This window comes from Pinus tabuliformis, chromosome 2_2 (genome assembly GCF_031772625.1).
Source record: "Pinus tabuliformis cultivar Carrire ecotype Pingquan chromosome 2_2, CPIR1, whole genome shotgun sequence".
Lineage (NCBI taxonomy): Eukaryota > Viridiplantae > Streptophyta > Pinopsida > Pinales > Pinaceae > Pinus > Pinus tabuliformis.
This window is the reverse complement of record NC_142300.1, coordinates 642,503,517-642,522,123: the sequence shown is the minus strand read 5'-3', so window position 1 is coordinate 642,522,123 and position 18,607 is coordinate 642,503,517. Positions and strand designations below refer to the sequence as shown.

The 18,607-nt window shown below is 34.2% G+C and overlaps 1 pseudogene; it reads left to right on the top strand.

Annotated features, from left to right (window-relative positions):
• Positions 1–13,087, top strand: part of LOC149194268 (putative cellulose synthase A catalytic subunit 1 [UDP-forming]) — a 41,168-nt pseudogene extending 28,081 nt beyond the window's left edge.
• The last annotated feature ends 5,520 nt before the right edge of the window (positions 13,088–18,607 follow it).

Below are 18,607 nucleotides of genomic sequence, written 5' to 3'. Positions count from 1 at the left end.
TTGTCGCAAGTAGCTGCTCTCTTGTCGCAAGTAGCTGTTCTCTTGCGATCTTGCAAAAGAGCTGTCAAAAGTTGGGCCGACGGGAAGACAAGTACCGCATAAGACCCGTTAAAAATAACGAGAAGACAAGTATCGTTAACATTAGACTGGCAAGACGACAAGTAGCTGTGAACACCCAAAGAAAAATAGAGGTGGGGGAGAGGAGGGGCAGCCTTGAAATTGTATTTTATACCTGGGGGCATGCAAACCTTTTGGAGTACAAGCTAGGAGCGGTTATTTATTTGTTTTTGGGATTAGATGTTTCCGAACTTGCATAAAGAAAGGATGAGAGGGAGCATAGCTTATGTGAGGCGCAAGCTCTATAAAAAATGGAGTCTTACAGGAGACATTTCTTATCTTATGACTGGTATATCGAGCAGTTTTACCGCAGAATTTATGCTCGTTAAAAAATAGAAAAGCGAGATCCGAGCAGTTTTAGCACATAGTTCATGCTCGTTAAAAAATAAACATAAGATCGAGCAGTTTTACCGTGGAATTTATGCTCGTTAAAAAATAGAAAAGCGTGAGCAAGAGTTTCCTCCAGAGTTTAAGCTCATTAAAAAATGAACCTATTTCGGTAAATAACCATTGTGATCGTAAATTTATTAGCCATAAAAAGCCTTGGTCGTGTTTGCACCTTCCACCTCCATTCCATTTGGCCGATCGTTCGCCCCCATATGATTGTTTACCCATTTTGAGGAACAGCTGCGAAGAGTGATTTCACCTAGCCATCCTTGTGACACTGCCGTGATTGGAAAATTCCAACCTGTACCTGGAATCTACTGCTATCCCTATTTATCACTCGTTCCTCAAAAAGACGAGTCTTCTTTGAGCTCTTTTCAACTGACTCGTAAAATATGAAAAGTTTGTCGAGTTTTGGCCTTCCAGCTCGTTAAAGTGACTGGAAGAGCTATCCCTCCTCTATATTTTAATCTTTTTGGACCTGAGGGATTATTGCACAAAAAGGTCGAGCGCTTGTTTTATTCGGCTCGTTAAAGTTATCGAAAATTCATCCCTTCTGTAGTGTTTTATACTTTTTCGGACTTAAGGGATTAGATGACGAAAAAGGAATTTTGGAGTTAACTTTCTGTACCTTTTTAGACTCTCTAAAAATGAAAAGGACCGAGTTTTCCTTGTCGTTAGACTCGTTAAAATGATTAAATAGCGATAAACTTGTCTTTAGACGAGAACGAGTTTCCCTATCGCTAGGCTCGTTAAAACATAGCGATGGGCTTGCCCGAAGGGCAGGTTATAGAACAAGCATATGTTATCCTCCTCAAGCTTGACAAAAATAAAGAGGTACTGGTCAGAAATGACTGGGGAAAAATTGGGAGAACCTCAAAGCTTTAATGGTAGCAAGTCGCTCTTGAACATGACACTTTTCCTCCGTATCACATCGAGTTGGGTTGTTTCATTCACCGGTCTCATCACCATGGTCTCCGCCAAACCATCCACATTTGGGGTAATGCTACCGATCCATCGTATCAGTGTCGTTATATGTTCAAGAGATGTTATTCAGAAAGAGTGAACCGTGTCCCATCCACTGCCATACATCATCTTTCATCCACCCATGATCGCCACCCTGAATCATATTTCACAGATTGTTTTCACCTCCACTAAAATCATTAGCTCCGTTCCGTGTCACTGATGTGGGATTCATTAAGGCCCTCCTTTGACGAATCGCTTCTTGTCGACTTCAGCTCATTATCCAAGAAGTTGATCTAGGAACAACCCCCTCAGTACTTTGAAGCTTGCATGCCTCAATGGCAAGTTTCTCACTTCCGGCGACATGTATACATCAATGACCTTCGACCAGAAGATTTTGCGTGGTGTTCGACGGCAAGTCCTATATTCACACCACGTGAATTGTACTGCAGTACCTTGAGGGTCATTATCATTATCGGTGATTCCTCTCGCGCTTGTTAACGGTTTACATCATTGACCGGTAATCAAGCGATGTCTTTCCATTTTCGACTTCAGCGCAATTCTCACATGGATCGACTTGTACTTAGAGTGAATATCGAACGAGTTCGAAGACCCCGGATCTAGTTTCATCCATCCGGGCTGCGATATATATTCAGGAAACATAAAGACATTTGACATGTACATCATTGCAGCAGATGATCATCCTACTCAAAGGATGATAATTTCAGCAGAGAATTATCAGTCTATCATCAGACGATCGTCTGTTCTATGTACCAAAATGAATTTATAAAGCTGAGCATGGGAATGCCAGCCTCAGCTAGATCATGAAAGCAGAATGAAAAATAATGTATTGTATTGTATTTTATTACAGGTCACCTCTCAGCGATTGAATGAACTTCGGATCCTCCTGATAAAGCATTTCACCCGATAAACGACCTCATACTTTAGGGGGCAACTGTTATAGACATTTTTGTGCCTTACATCATGAAGCATGAAATGTCAATAATCTAAGGGATCCAAAGTCCCTAAACATGTTGTTCCTACCCCTAGAGGAACAAGGTCAGCAAACCACAGCACTGAAAATCAGTTCTCCACCTGAAAACACTCAAAAACAAGCTATTTCTGGATCATGTCAGCTGCTCCACTGAGCATCTGCACTGAATGTCAACTGCTCCACTCGGTACCTGCGCTGAATGTCAACTCCAATAAACGCTACCTGCGCTGGGCGAGTTTGGCCAAGTGGTACAGTCATTCCTCAAGGTGTCAATGCCCAGGAAGCTTCCAAAATGACACTTGGATCAAGGAATTCGCCTAGTGATGAGTAAGAGGGTCTAGATCTCCAAGTGGAAGCAAGAACTTCCAAGTGGACTCAAGAACTGAAGAATAACTGAAGTGGGAGAGGACACTAATCAGCTCCATGCCAAGCTCAAGCTGACTCATCCTTTCTCCAAATCTCCTATATGTAGAGCTCTCTCATGAGGTCTAAGGAGGCTGGAATCTTGTGACTGTAAGGAAGTGCTGTTGGTTTGAGTATAGAACTATTGGGTGATTTGCTTGAAGGAGGTGAAGAGGAGATTTCTTTTTGCTGGGAGGTGATGCTGGATTGGGCCTTTTATGGTTGTATCACTTCCTGAACTTTACTTCTTCCATTAATAAAGCATTTGAGGTTCTTCTATATGCATGTGTCTCAATGGCGTATTGATACTTGTATATTTGATTTATTCTAATCCTTGAATCAATTATGAATGTATGCTTCTTGTAGTTTCCCTTTCTTGTGATTTTGCAGGATCTTGGTGTAGTTGGGCCAGTGAAAGAGCAAGGAGCTGGGAGCAAGTAGCAGAGAGGGAAGATTGGATCAATCATTAGGGGAAGACAACGGTTAGTGGATCTCTTTCTCCTCTCTCTTACATCTCATAAAGAAGTAATCTCGAATAGCTTTGCTTTGATTGTTGTTGAGGTACTATCACCCTTAGAGTGGGATAGGGTCATTTCGTATTGGATACTTTTCCCAACAACACTAATTCATTTACATAATATTATGCGTGGGTGTACCATTACCCGTTCTTAGTTTTGATGGAACCGAGGTGACCTACAACCCTTCCACCTGGTCACAATCATTGTTTTTTATTTCCATACCCTTAATCACATAGTTTGGATGCATGGGAGGGGATTTAGGGTAACTAACTACCCCATTCCCCGCTACAGTCAGTCATTTGCACTCCATTTGTTTGAAGGAGGAGGTTCCACTGTCGAGGGTTTGGTTTCCTGGTTTTTACATAGAAAGTTATGCAATTCATCACGCAGGTATATTTCTTTGGCCTTGCTATCTCCTTTACATTGAGTCGAATGGAAGAGGTACAATGTTTCTACAATAAATTTAGTAGAATGTGTTCCAGTTTGGTTACAACAATAACCCAATTCCTTATGATATGTTCTTCCTAGATTTGAGTTTGGGCTATGTTCAGTTGGAATGAAAAGTGCTTCCTCTGCTATGGCAACATAGCCGACTCCCCTCAAGTAAATCCCTTTTTCTGCTTTTCTCCATGATTTCGCTCATATACTTCCATTAAATATTCCTTACTCATTTTATTTTCATTCCTTTGAATTGCAGGTTCTCTTGGACTAAGTTCGGTGGGACTGGGAGGAGGTAGGGTTCGATGCTATTATTTCAGCTCCCTAGTATTTCTTATTCTTACCTATTCAGCCACACTCTGTTGTTTGTAATGCCAAACGTTGTTAAATTTGCTAGGCTACATATTAGGGTTTCATCTTGCCCTTACGGTTTTATTTTTATTTTCCTCCTTTGTTCTTCTATCTGAGTACGAGGTATCCCTTAATATCTACGACTGGTATTATTAATGTATACTATAAGTTGATCAGATCTTTCTAGAGAAATTTGCTCCCTGAATTTGTTGCATGGCACATTTTGGCTTGTTTTGGTGTAACAATTTTATCTACAATCATAAAGATGTGGGTTTTAGCAAATGTAAGCGTTCTGTTAAGTTTTCTGGTACTAAGGCTAAAACTGTGCATTCCTTCAAATTTTGTTGTAATTCTTTTTTGTTTCAATCCAAGTTTTATATATATTTTTTATAATTGGTTCTATTTTCTTTTGTTTGTGTGAGTTACAAGTTTCTTTTCTCAAGACCCCATGTATATAGAATTACGAGTTCAGTTGTATATTCTTTTTTCAATTTCAGGATACAAGGAGGGCAAGATTATGTTTTGATAACCCTTATTTTCTGTTTGAAATTAATTTATCATAAATAAATAAACCACAAAAAATGTGTGTTTTTTATTCTCAAGTTAATCATTTTGAAGGCTTAAACACATCTTCATTTTGGCTTTAACAACTAGTAGTTTCCTTTTTCCATCCTTCCACCATAAATAAGTTATTCATCTATGTTTATTTTCCCCTGTCTCTGGACTATTCCTTCGGCTGTCAGTAACTGACCCGGATTGATGACTAATTTGGTGTAAATTACCCACAGGTAATTTTTTTCTGGTCATCCAATGCACTTTGTGAGTTTATGGTACTATAGAGGCTTACTTACAGGGAGTCTACCAACTTCATTGTTTCAACAAAACTTTTGGATCTTTGTTGTTTACAGTCTCCCATAAACCCCTTTCCTCAGGTACTCGGTGCCGCTACAAATCATTCCTAAGTATGATAATTTTTTGACTAAATGAATTTAAAATACAATCAATCATAAATAAACATTTATTTTCAATAAAAGAACACAAATAACATTTCAGCTAGTTAAACTTCTTGAAAATTTAACTAGATTCTCGTTTGACAAATTGAGCTTTTGTCCAGTTGAATTTTGTAGCAAAGAATCATTTTTAAGAACTTGTGATGAAATTACTATTTTCTATACAGAGGAGCTCATGGCCTATAGGCTGATGCATTGTCTGAGCTCCTCTGCATCACTTTGACTAACAATGGCAGCAACTAGAACTGTTTCTTGTGCGGTTCTAGATCCCATTCTAGAAAAGGGTTTTGTAGGCTGCGAGTAGTTGTAGTTTGTTTGAACTATATTACTATCTTCTTTAATTAATATGGATATATTATTCTGATCTACTCTAAACTTACTTATTGTTATCTTTGGTACCGATGTTGGTATGATATTTTCATATGTGGCTTTACTAGTTTGTGATATACGATTATTGTTTTCTTACATCTAAATATAATACACATATTTTAGGCTTCATGGATACATGGTAATGCGTTGGTTGCTTTCTTCCACAAGTCATTTATCTTGTAACCAATCTTTCTAATTCTTTTTGTTTTTCGTTTTCAGTTTAGTAAAGTATGATTAAAAGAATGCTTGCATTCTCGGAAAGGGATTGTTGGGATTGTTTATGTTCACAAAATGTCTATTTTTGGCTAAAGAATATTAGTTGGTTGTGTACTTGTTAGGTATGGCCCGTTTAGACCTTGGACTCAATATATTTTGGCTATAACTGGTGTTCACTGGCAAAGAATGTGGTGGAAGTATGCTATAAATGCAGTCCTCGCTGATGTGCTTTCTGTGTCGCACTTCTTGGATTTACTTTGGATCACGCCTGTATGGATCAATAAATTCATCTTTTGTTCTACTTATGGAAGTTGTTTGTTTGAAACCCAATGGTCTTGGTGGCTTATTTTGATTTCTAGAATGCCACATTTTATGTGCTATAGTTATTGGTTGGATATTGGTTGGATATGCTTCTTCTATGAGTCTAAACACAGAGGCTAAAATTATCAGAAAGAATAAGCACACTGTGCTGACCATAAGGTTTCAAAATTTTAACATACTTATTTACTGATACATGGTGAATTACTACTCATAGACACAGTTATCATCATCTGGCTGTCGGGTTATTCCAGATTTTGCATGTCTAGATTTTAAATGATAATCATGTTTATTCTATTCCATTCTTTCATGTGTCTGTTGTTATATTTCTCCCTTATTTAATACCATTTCTAAGGAAATTGTTAATTTTCCCTTCTTATTTGAATTCTGGAGCACTGAGAATGACTATGGAGACCGTTCTAATTTTACTTGCTTATCATTTTCTTTGCTTGTAGGATTGAGTTTGACAATGGGTTGTCTAAGTACAGGAATGCTCGAAGAAAATACATTAAACTATATAGACTGAATTTGGAGTGTCTGCAACAGGATCAGGTCAGTTGAAATGCAGGTTATATTGAGAATATATATATTTCTAAATTCTAAATTATTTTTTTGTAATTTTAAGATTTAAAAAGATGTTGGTGAGTATCTGATGAGTTTGACTGTGTTGATAAAATCCAACCAATTGTAAGTAATTATATAGTATCTCATTTCAAACCTCTTTCATGTGTGTGGTGAAAAATGGCGTGGCTTTCTACTGAAACTCCAGCATAACCATAGTGGCCAATTCAGTAAAACGAATGTTTCTACATGTTTTGATTAGGGATATTATTTTTTCTAAGCTATGAGAGTTGCAATTTTTTTTTTTTAATTTATATTTGTTATTATTATTTATTTAAAATATCATCAATCATTGATAAACATTTATTTTCAAGAAAAAAACACAGAATAACATTTCAGCTAGTTAAACTTCTAGAAAATTTAACTAGATTTTCAATCTTTTGGAAAGTTTGTTGTTTTAAAAATTATATCAAGTACATAGACATAATAAATTTCCTCAAGAAATATTTAATCTATCAAATACATAGACATAAGAAATTTCCTCGAGAAATATTTAATCTATCTTCATCTGAGAAAATATTCGCATATATTTTATCTGCTGTTATTTTTTGTTATCTGTTGTTATCTTGACCACAAATTTACAAAAGGGACCACTCTACCCTTCCAACAAGAAACTAACTATTACGCCCAGTCTTCTCCACCGTGCTCCTCAATTCTAGAGCAGTCACAGAGTCAACAATTTTTCACAATAAGACTCTTGGTCCAACCCAGAATTATTCACAAAATCCCTCTGCATTTTTCTTTATAGATTTCCACTAGTCTCTCCAGCTCAAGAAATCTTTTTCCTTCCCCCTTTTTGACAGCATCCTATCTTTTTTTTCTTTTCGAAAACAAACAGGTAGGTATAACTGCTTTAACTGTCAACTTTCCAGTAAAAGAGAATTACCGAGGCTGCTTCTATAAATTCAGGGACTCCACTAAATTCCGAAAACAACTAAGTTAATTATTTTTTACTAATTCCCTTAGTGGTTAGCTGATTTACAAATTCTACCACCCTCATTGTAGTGTCAATATCCATCACTAGTTTTAAAATTCATAACAAATATAAATATAAATATATCTTGGTTTAGTTAATACATAACACATATAAATACAAAATATATTTCGGTTTAGTTTACTAACTTTTTTTATATAGTTGATTAATTTATTAGGCCTTAGACGCTGAGGAAACTAGTTTTAAACTTCATAACAAATATAAATATAAAATATATTTTGGTTTAGTTTAGTTAAATTTTTTTTTTATAGTTGATTAATTTATTAAGCCTTGTAATTTTTTTTATGCATATTTGTTTTTAGATTTTTCTTGCATATTTGATTGGTTTAAGTTGTTTATAATTTTTTGGAAATTTATTAAAATCACATGTTTGAGTTGAAAATTCTCTAAAATTCAAGTGCTCTGGAAATTTAGAAGATTTTCTAAAATATAAATCCATATATAAAATTAAAAACTAATTTTACATAATAAAAATCAAAATTAAAAAAAAAAAAAAATAAGCAACGCTAAAGTCTAGAGACAGCCATTCATTAGATTCATGTTATATTACTTAAATTTTAACATGTTACATTAAATTTCATGCTATTTAGTTAATATTTTTAATAATTTTGCTGTCTTAATAGGGTTTGATTGTAATATTATTAAAAGATTAGGTATTTCACATTTACAATTAAAAAAAATAATCAAATCATTTGTATGAAAAGTTTCATAGAAATTATGTAAAAATGGTTTATTACACCACAAAAATTCTCCAGTGCACATAGACACACTTTGATATATATATATATAAACAAAAGACAATTTCAATTTTAACTTCTAGGCCCCTCCTACTCACCAAGTCTTTTCCCAACCAGAGCCAAAAAATTGTAATCTATGGTGAAATTAATTAAATGTTGTTTCAAAAATTTGTAATCTCTGCTTAAAATAATAAAGATGTTTCACAATCTTTAATCATTTCCTCTATTTTGAGCTATACACAGTAAGTGAGAAGTGATAAGAAGCTAGTAGAAGTGATTGTTGAATCTCCTGCAGAGCTTTGTATTTGCAATGAATCATTACCGCATTGAAGCCAAGAGGGTGTGTGGAGATGCTTAATACCTTTCCCTTGGTTTTCTTTTTCTTTTCTTTAAGCATTTTTTATCTTGCTTGTCTACATGCTGCATAGTAAAAGTCTACAGAAGAAATATGGAATTTTGAAGGACTTTTTCTGAGTCCTTTTAGTGAGGATGTTAAACAAGAGAAATGAACACAGATTCGTAAATTCTACATAGTAAAATTATATAGTAGAAATATGGAATTTTGAAGCTTTGACAGGTTTGACAGAGAAGGAGCAGTTGGCCGAAATTGATATTTTTGTCAGTACAATGTACCCTCTAAAGGAGCCTCCTCTTGTCACAACAAATATTGTTCTATCTATCCTTGTCGTGGATTACCCTATCTATAAAGTTTCAAGCTATGTTTCTGATGATGGAGCAGCAATGTTGACTTTTGAAACCATTTTAGAAACTTCATAATTCGCAAGGAAGTGGGTGCCATTTTACAAAAACTACAGTATCAAGCCCAGAGCTCCAGAATTCTACTTTGCCCAGAAGATTGATTATTTGAAGGATAAAGTACAACCTTCTCCAGTGCACATAGATTCACTTTGATATATATATATATATATATATATATATATATATATATATATATATATATATATATATATATATATATATATATATATATATATATATATATATATAGATATATAGATATAGATATAGATATAGATATATATATATATAGATATATATATATATATTAACAAAAGACAATTTCGATTTTAACTTCTAGCCCCTTCCTACTCACCAAGTCTTTTCCCAACCAGAGCCAAAAAATTGTATTCTGTGGTGAAATTAATAAAATGTTGTTTCAAAAATTTGTAATCTCTGCTGATCTTAATAGATATGTTTCACAATTTTTTATTATTTCCTGTGTTTTGAGCTATACACATTAAGTGATAAGTGATAAGAAGCTAGTAGAAGTGATTTCTGAATCTGCTGCCGAGCTATGTCTTTGCAACGAATCATTACCACATTGAAGCCAAGAGGGCGTGTGGAGCTGCTCAATCCCTTTCCCTTGGTTTTATTTTTCTTTCCTACAAGAATTTTTTATCTTTCTTGCCTACATACTGCGTATTAAAAGTCTCCAGTAGAAATATAGAATTCTGAAGGAATTTTTCTGAGTCTTTTTAGTGAGGATGTTAAATAAAAGAAATGAACACAGATTCGTAAATTCTGCATAGTAAAAGTATACAATAGGAATATGGAATTTTGAAGATTTGACTGGTTTGATAGAGAAGGAGAGCCATCTCAGTTGACTGGTGTTGATATTTTTGTCAGTATAGTGGACCCTCTAAAGGAGCCTCCTCTTGTCACAGTAAATATTGTTCTTTCTATCCTTATCGTGAATTATCCTGTCGATAAAGTTTAAAGCTATGTTTCTAATGATGGAGCATCAATGTTGACTTTTGAAGCCATTTCAGAAACTTCAGAATTCACAAGGAAGTGGGTGCCATTTTACAAAAGATACAGTATCGAGCTCAAGGCTCCAGAATTCTACTTTGCCCAAAAGATTGATTATTTGAAGGATAAAGTACAACCTTCCTTTGTTAAAGAGCGGAGAGCAATGAAGGAAAGTGCACATTAAAGTATCCAAATGTAAGAGCTACTTCTGTTGGTTTATTGGTTTTTCTTTCCCTTGACATCTTCCATCTTTGTGCCAATATCAGAGGGAATATGAAGAGTACAAGATCCGGATAAATACACTTGTGGCCAAAGCACAAAAAGTGCCAGAAGAGGGATGGACCATGCAAGATGGAACTCCATGGCCAGGAAACAACACTGGAGACCATCATGGGATGATCCAATTATGAGATACTCATATTTTACCCCAGAGTTTTATCTTTCCTTTGTAGTCTATATGCAGTATCATAATTTTCTCTCCCTTTTGTTAACATGCTTATAAATATGTTGCAAGTAACGGAAATTACTACTACTGAATTTTTCACTTTCAGCTTCAGGTATTATTAGGTCACAGTCGGGGAGTTGAAAATGATGGTAATGAATTTCCATGGTTAGTTTATGTATCCCATGAAAAGAGGCCTGGTTTCCAACACCACAAGAAATTCGTTGAACTAATGCATTGGTATATTCCTAGCTCTGTACACATCTCTCTTTTTCTTCTGATTTCCTCATATCAAATTCATTAATTATTATGCTAACGCTAATGATTGCTATCCATTGCTCCACTTAGGACCGAGTGTCTATTGTCCTCACAAATGGCCTCTTTCTATTGAACCTTCATTATATAAACAACAACAAAGCTATTCGTTAGGCAATGTGTTTTCTAATGGATTGAGTTCTTGGGAAGAAAACTTGCTATGTACAGTTTCCTTCGAGATTTGATGGCATTGATCGACACGATCGATCGTAACACTGTGTTCTTTGATGTAAGAAATTATGAACACCCAAAATGTTTTCTTATATGCAATTATGCAATTTTCATATAATTTCAGCTTGGCATATTAATTTTGAAATCTTTGTAGATCAACTTGAGATGTTTCGATGGTATCCAAGGGCCTGTTTATGTGGGTACAAGGTGTTGTTTTAATAGACAATCACTCTATGGTTATGATCTAGTTCTCATTGAGAAGGATCTTGAACCAACATGCTTCCTGAGATGTTGCTAGGGATCTAGAAAGAAGAGCAGAAAAGCAAACAAAAGGTATGATGATGATAAGAAGAGAACCAAGTGAACTGAATCTACTATACCCAAGTTTAGTTTGGAAGACATAGAAGAGGTTATTGAAGATGAGTCCAAGTCCAAACCAGTGATTTGTATTTTTTGACAACTCATTTACCCTTTGCCCTCACCCTTCTTTGAAATTGCATAATGCAGGATTTGATGATGAGAAATCATTTCTCATGTCCCAAAGGAGCTTAGAGAAAAGATTTTGTCAATCTACCCTCATGGAAAATGGTGGTCTTCCACAATCTGCAAATCTTGCTTCTTTATTGAAAGAAGTCATTAAAGTTATCCGTTGTGGATATGAAGACAATTCGGAATGGGGAAAAGAGGTATGAGTAGAGGTGGATCTGCATCTATTTGATGATGCTGTTGATTTTCTTTTTTTAGTTCAACAAATTAGTTTTTTCTATAGTAAAGTTGTATAAACATTTTTCGTGAATGTGCATAAATTCTCTTCAGAATAAGCAACATTTTATTTAGGAAACCAAGCACCAGGAAACTGTTCTTGAAGAAAATATCTAATATGAATGGGTTCTCATATTTTGTGCAGAGTGGGTGGATTTATGGTTCTGTCACAGAAGATATTTTGATTGGGTTTAAAATGCATGCTCAAGGCTGGATTTCAATATACTGCATGCCTGCACGTCTTGCATTAAAGGGATTTGCACCAATCAATCTTTCAGATCGTTCGAATCAAGTTCTCCGATGGGCCCTTGGTTCTGTTGAAATTTTACTGAGCAGGCATTGTCCAATTTGGTATGGCTACACCAATTGCAGAGGCTAGCATACATCAATACCATAGTTTATCCTCTCACATCCCTCCCACTGGTTGCATATTGTACCTTGCCAGCTATTTGTCTTCTTACAGGGAAGTTTATCATTCATGAGGTAAGATTGTCAACCCTTACTGACCTTAATCTTGTCAAGATTTACTCACCTCTAATGCAACCTGTAGTTTAGATTTTTTTTGGATTTTGTTCTCATACAATTCTTCACATTTTTCCCCTAATTTTTATATTTATTTTGATATGCAGATTAGCAACTTTGCAAGTGTGTTCTTCATATTTTATTTCCTTCTTTTAAAACTGTTATTCTAGAGCTACACTGGAGTACATTTGGCATCGATGAATGCTGGAGGAATGATCAATTTTGGATTATTGAAGGTGTATTAGCACGTATATTTTCCATATTTCAAGAGTTACTGGAAGTTCTAACAGGGATTGACCCAAAATTTACTGTCACATCAAAGTCTTCAGACGAAGACGGTGAATTTCCTGGTGAGTGGTCTTCTCATCCCTCCAACTACTTTTCTTGTGGAAAATCTTGTTGGTGTAGTAGCAGGTGTTTACCAAGCTATCAATAGTGGTTATCAATCTTAGGGTGCATTGTTTGGAAAAAAAATTTCTCTTTGTGGGTGATTGTCCATCTTTATCCATTCCTCAAGGGATTAATGGGTCACCAGAACCAGAAAACAACAATAGTTATTATTTGTTCAATTCTTCTTGCGTCCATATTCTCCCTGCTTTGGGTGAGGATAGATCCTTTCACATCAAACACATGATCATCATCAAACACACAACAATGTGGTGTAAATTGCTAAAACCCCTATTAGTGTTCGTTCGCAGCAAATGTGGAACTAAAAACACATCTGAGGGCCAAGAATATCTCAAATTAGTTTGTATCATCTGTAGATAATAATATTTGAGAGGGAGGGGCTTTAAGCATATTGTTTTCTAGCTAGTTCCAACATAGGGTCTAAACCTTGTACATTATCTTTGATTGATAGTTAAGATTGTACGGTGTAGTTGGTTCTCTGTTTCAACCAAGACAGCTGAGGTTTACTTGGATTCATCTTTGTTCTAGAACTGATCTGATGCCATAGAATAGTGGGCAATGGATTATATGGTTTGATATTGAAGAATGTATTTTTCAAATATTTATTCATTTTTAAGTGGCATTCCTGTCATGGACAAAATTATGGCACGTCTTAATTGAATCTCATATTTTTTAAAATGTGAAGTGGTCAATATCAAATAATTGTGTCATGTAGGAGCACTGGTAGTTATTAAGATTTTAGGCATATCAGTGCCTATGAAAATGGTAAATGTATGTTATTTGTTTCTTTCATAAAATACAATTATAAGTGCCTAGGAAAATATTAAATATGCGTTGTTTGTTTGTTTCATAGATTACAATTATAACTATGTTCAGAAATCATTGACCCCATCTTTGATGACTCCATTTCATCCAAAATGTTAGTTCTACAATGTGTTAAATAACATGCGTGTTTTGACCTAACCCTGAATCATCTAAATTTGAGATTTTTTTTAGAAGTCTTTGTTCTAGGTTTCTATTTAAATTTCAGTGAATGGTAGTTTTAACTTTGTTAAACTTTTCTATCACAAAAATTTCTTAGCACACGATTCATCATCTTTCTTTTGATACATTTAGTTGTCTGGTAATATTTCTCTGATTGTATAAAGAGAACATTACTGCTGGATGCCCAAGCTCTTCTTCTCAGACAATGTTGTGAGCTAAAGAGACAATGTCACGGTCCCTTGTTGCAAAACTTCCATTGGAAAGGAATTTTGATTGTTACGAGGTGTCATCTATCTCAACAAGAGAATAATATCTTTTGTGCGATATTTGTAGATTGCCAAAATCTACTCGATCAAACATGATTTGTGTTTCCAATTACTACTCGGTAATCTAGTTATTCCTTCCTCTATTTTAACTTTATTTTTCTATTTCCTACAGTATTGTTACAGTGGATTATAGTAGGTATCCTAAAATTTTCATGTCAACATTATATTGTAGGTAGCAGTTCACCAAGATTACTATGGTATTTTAAGGAATTCTTTTGGAGGATGGTATTGTCAACCATGTGAAGCTTTAAACTAGCAATACCAACCCCAAGGCATGAGGCGTCCAGATGTAGCTAGCCATGGTATGCCAAGTTGTGGTATGAACTGCATTTTATATGGTGGTTCGAATGGTGAGTTTAAGAGGACTATTGATGGCCAGTGAGTTCATGTATTTATCACTGAGGTAAAAATCACTGATTGAATGGTGTTCACTTCAATAAAATACAAGAAGTTAATTATGCAAAATCATATTGTTGATTTTAGCTTGTGTGTTAATGATTTGTTGAGGAGCAATATATTTTCTCCCTTATGGTATCTTCATTTCCTTTGTGAACCTACAGTGGATGTTGGAGAATAAGTTCAAGAGGGGTCAAATGGAGCTTGTTAAAGGGCTGGTATGTTTAAATTGAGATGTTGCTTCACTACTAGTGATGCATATAAGTTTGAGCATGTTGAACTGTTTTGTTTTACTTGTTTTGTGCATGATTGTTGCATTTGGATTCTATCTAGTGACTTGTTGTTAAAGACCTCTATTATCATCCCCAAAGCCCAACCGGTCTTTCTGAGAAGACATGGGTAATGAAAAATTGTATTTTCTTGGTAGTGCCAGCCTTGGTGTTGGCAAGAACTATTGTTATCTAGTTTGATGCCCCACTCTTCTCTTTTATTTCTAGTATCTTGTTACCTAGAGATGGAGGACACAATTACCATTATAGAAGAAAGTTTTTCCTAAATTTTGTTTCTTCTTTCTCTTTGACGAAAGGAGGGTCATCGACAAGCAGCAACGGGAACCACCAGAAAGCTCTCGAATACGTAAACTCCATTCCAGAACCGTTTTGTGAGAAGAGTGAAGATAGAAAGACTAGCCAAGAAAACCAGCCCTCAAGGCATTGCGTTGCAGAACGAGGAGATCTTCTCCTACAATGGGGCCAAAACAAGAGGCCTCATGGTTATAGAGCAGAATACAAAAGCGTGGTTGAAGAATCTTCTATTCAGGCTAAGAAAATTATTCGGATCGATAGACATAATTGGTAATTAAAAGTATTAAAGGAATTAAAAACTTAATTTTATGAATCTAGGTTTAATAAGCAAAGTATTAAAAGAAATAGAGATGTTTTAAAAAAATATAATATTATCATAATTTTGATTTATTTATTATTATTATGTTTCTGTTTATAATTCTATGTTTCCCTAATATTATAAATCTGTTCCATCTAGTAAACTACAAATGCACCTAACTACACTTTATATAATCAATAGAAAAAGTATTTTTTTTGTGTGAAGGATGGCGGGTTTATAATAAGTTCCTATAGAAAACCCAGTCCATCATGTTGTTCAGTTTGTAGTTTTCTTATACAAATGATTCTGTCTTTGCAAATCTCAGTTTTGCTACATAAATTGGTATTATGTTGAGAAATAAAAGGTGCACCTTGCATTGAAATTGAGTATCTGAGAGCTAATTTTTTCTATATTGTGCTGGAATGAGAAAAATAATGCTTAAATTGTTGGTGATGTTTATAACAGGAAATGTAAAACCTCTAGCACTCTACTTATCCCCTATGTAAGCATAGGGCACCCTTTGCTACTAGTGCTATTGTTTCTTTTCTTTGTTTTTACTTGTGGCATGTTGCTTCCTTTTTGAATGTTTACTTTATTTCTGAGTGTAATTCTATGCAGTTATGATTGATTTGACAGGCCTGATACTGAAATTCTGAATTGCAGGTCAACATTATGGAGAATATACAAGTCAAGTCCACGAAAGAGAACTCTGGCCTTCCTTATGTGTTCACCCTATTCAATTGTTGTGTTGGGTTGCTCTATGGGAGCCCCTTTGTCAAACCCCGCAGTGTCATGATCCTCACAATCAACAGTGCAGGCTTTGTTCTGGAAACATTTTATCTCGCGTCCTTTCTAACTTTCGCTCTGCCAAAGACGAAGGTATAAATTTTTTTTTAGCACACATTCTTTGTTTCCTAAAATTTAAGTCTTTGGAAATTGCAAAAATGTATTATAAATGTAAGTCCCAACTCTAGCCTGAATTTTAATGTTTGGAATAGATTTGCAAATATTCTCCCCCTTGCTTTATACTTCCCCTTTAAAGATCATTAATGGGGAACTGAAATTATATGTATGTACTGTGTGCAAGATTCCTGCTTATTATCTTATGAATATGTTCGAGGTGAGAACGATACAGGCCGGCAGAGATTCAAAATGATTTTATTTTATTTTTTTAAATAATTTTTTATATTGTCTCTAGAGAGACAATAGTTTGAATTATGGACATTTATTTTTTTTAAATAATTTTTTATATTGTCTCTAGAGAGAAAATAGTTTGAATTATGGACATATTGTCTCTATAGAGACAATTTGTTTTTAATCTCAGCTATTGTCTCTAAAAAGACAAAAATGTAATTGTCTCTAAAGAGACACAAATGAAGTTGTCTCTAGAGAGACAAATGAAATTGTATCTAGAGAGACAAATCAAATTGTCTCTTAATAGACAATAATTCTTGTCTTTATAGAGACAATAATAATATGTGTTCTATATTGTCTTTATAGAGACAAATTTTTGAGACATTATATTTTGAGACACCCATTTAGAGAGAATAGTTAAGACAATATACAACTTTCTTTTTGTCTCAAGTTAAGACAATTGACTCAAATATTGTCTTAAATATTGTCTTAAAACCCCCTTACACGTAGTAGTGCGTGCGCTGAGTTTTGTTATTAATTGTCTATATCTATCTATATAAATATATCTATATATATAAAAGCAAGATGCCATATAGAGTCCAAACATGGAAAAATCAAGAATGACTTGAAAAACTGAAAAGCAAACACATCGAAAATTAGAATGTAGAAAACGTTCGCATATTTGACCAGACTGAGGTAATGGAGACTACTTGAATTGAGCAGCCATAGACGTATTGATCTCGCTCAAAATCCTTTTAAAAAAACAGAGATGGGTAGAAAAACATATTGAATTGACTTGGGAGAGTCTTCAACGCGTGATGGCAAAATCTAGAAAGCCAAATGGCAGTTCCTCTGTGGGTGGTCGACGTAAGGTAAAGCGTACGAGATATGGCAAGCTGCATATCAAAACGTATATCATACCTTCTAAATGTCAACTTTATATTCTGTGTGAGACTCTGTGAACCAATTTTATATTCTATGTTCAAAGTCTTTATTTTATTTTGACAAAAAAATAGATTTTACTTTTCATACTCCCAGTCAGGTTTATATTCTCAATGAACCAATTTTATATTCTATGTTCAAAGTCTTTATTTTATTTTGATTAAAAAAATAGATTTTACTTTTCATACCCAAGTCAGGTTTATATACTGCGTGGCTCTCTCAGCCAATTTTATCTTCTAGATTCAATGTCTTTATTTTATTTCAATTGAAAATTTGGATTTTAATAGTCACTACCTATATAGGATGTGTAGGATGTCATGGCTGGTAAATTAAGGGGTTGGGTCAATATTTAATATTTGTTGAGCTGAGAGGGGCTAGTGTAAATGTAAGGTTATATGTTCAATATTTAATAAATTTAATTTAATGTTAATATTTACTTAATATAGGTAGATATGTAAGTGTAAATGTTTAATATGTCTATTCAATTTTATATATATATATATATATATATATATATATATATATTAAAAACAATAATAAATAAAAAAATATTACTTAGCATGTGATAAGTTTACAGAATTAAATGTTGGCTCAATTAATAATAAAAAGTCAATTTGTTATATTTTGATTTTGTTATTAATTTGTGAATAGGTTTTGTTACAATACCATAGGCGAATACCATGGCTTATCAACACCACATGCCTAAAAATTATACCACATGCCCAAAAAAAAATAACTGATTTCACAATCAAAATATTTTAAAAATAATTTATTTTAATTTAAATTTTAAACTTTATTTAGTTAAATCTAAAAGGAAAAATGTTATAATTACTTTTGAGATATATCTAAATGCTATATTCTCATGACTACTAAAAAAATTGCCATAGAAATTAAATCAATGTTTTAATAAAATTAAAAAGAGAATACTTTTACATATAAATATGTGAAATTTATATAATATAAATAATATTATTAAGAACTAGTAGATATTCATCTTAACTAAGGATCTGTTGACGGTGTTGGACCCGCCAACATGTCAGGGGATCTCCCTGATAAAAAGTCTCAACTAGACCTTAGATCGTTTGGAGTAGGAGTCCCAACAGTGGGTAGTACGGTATCGC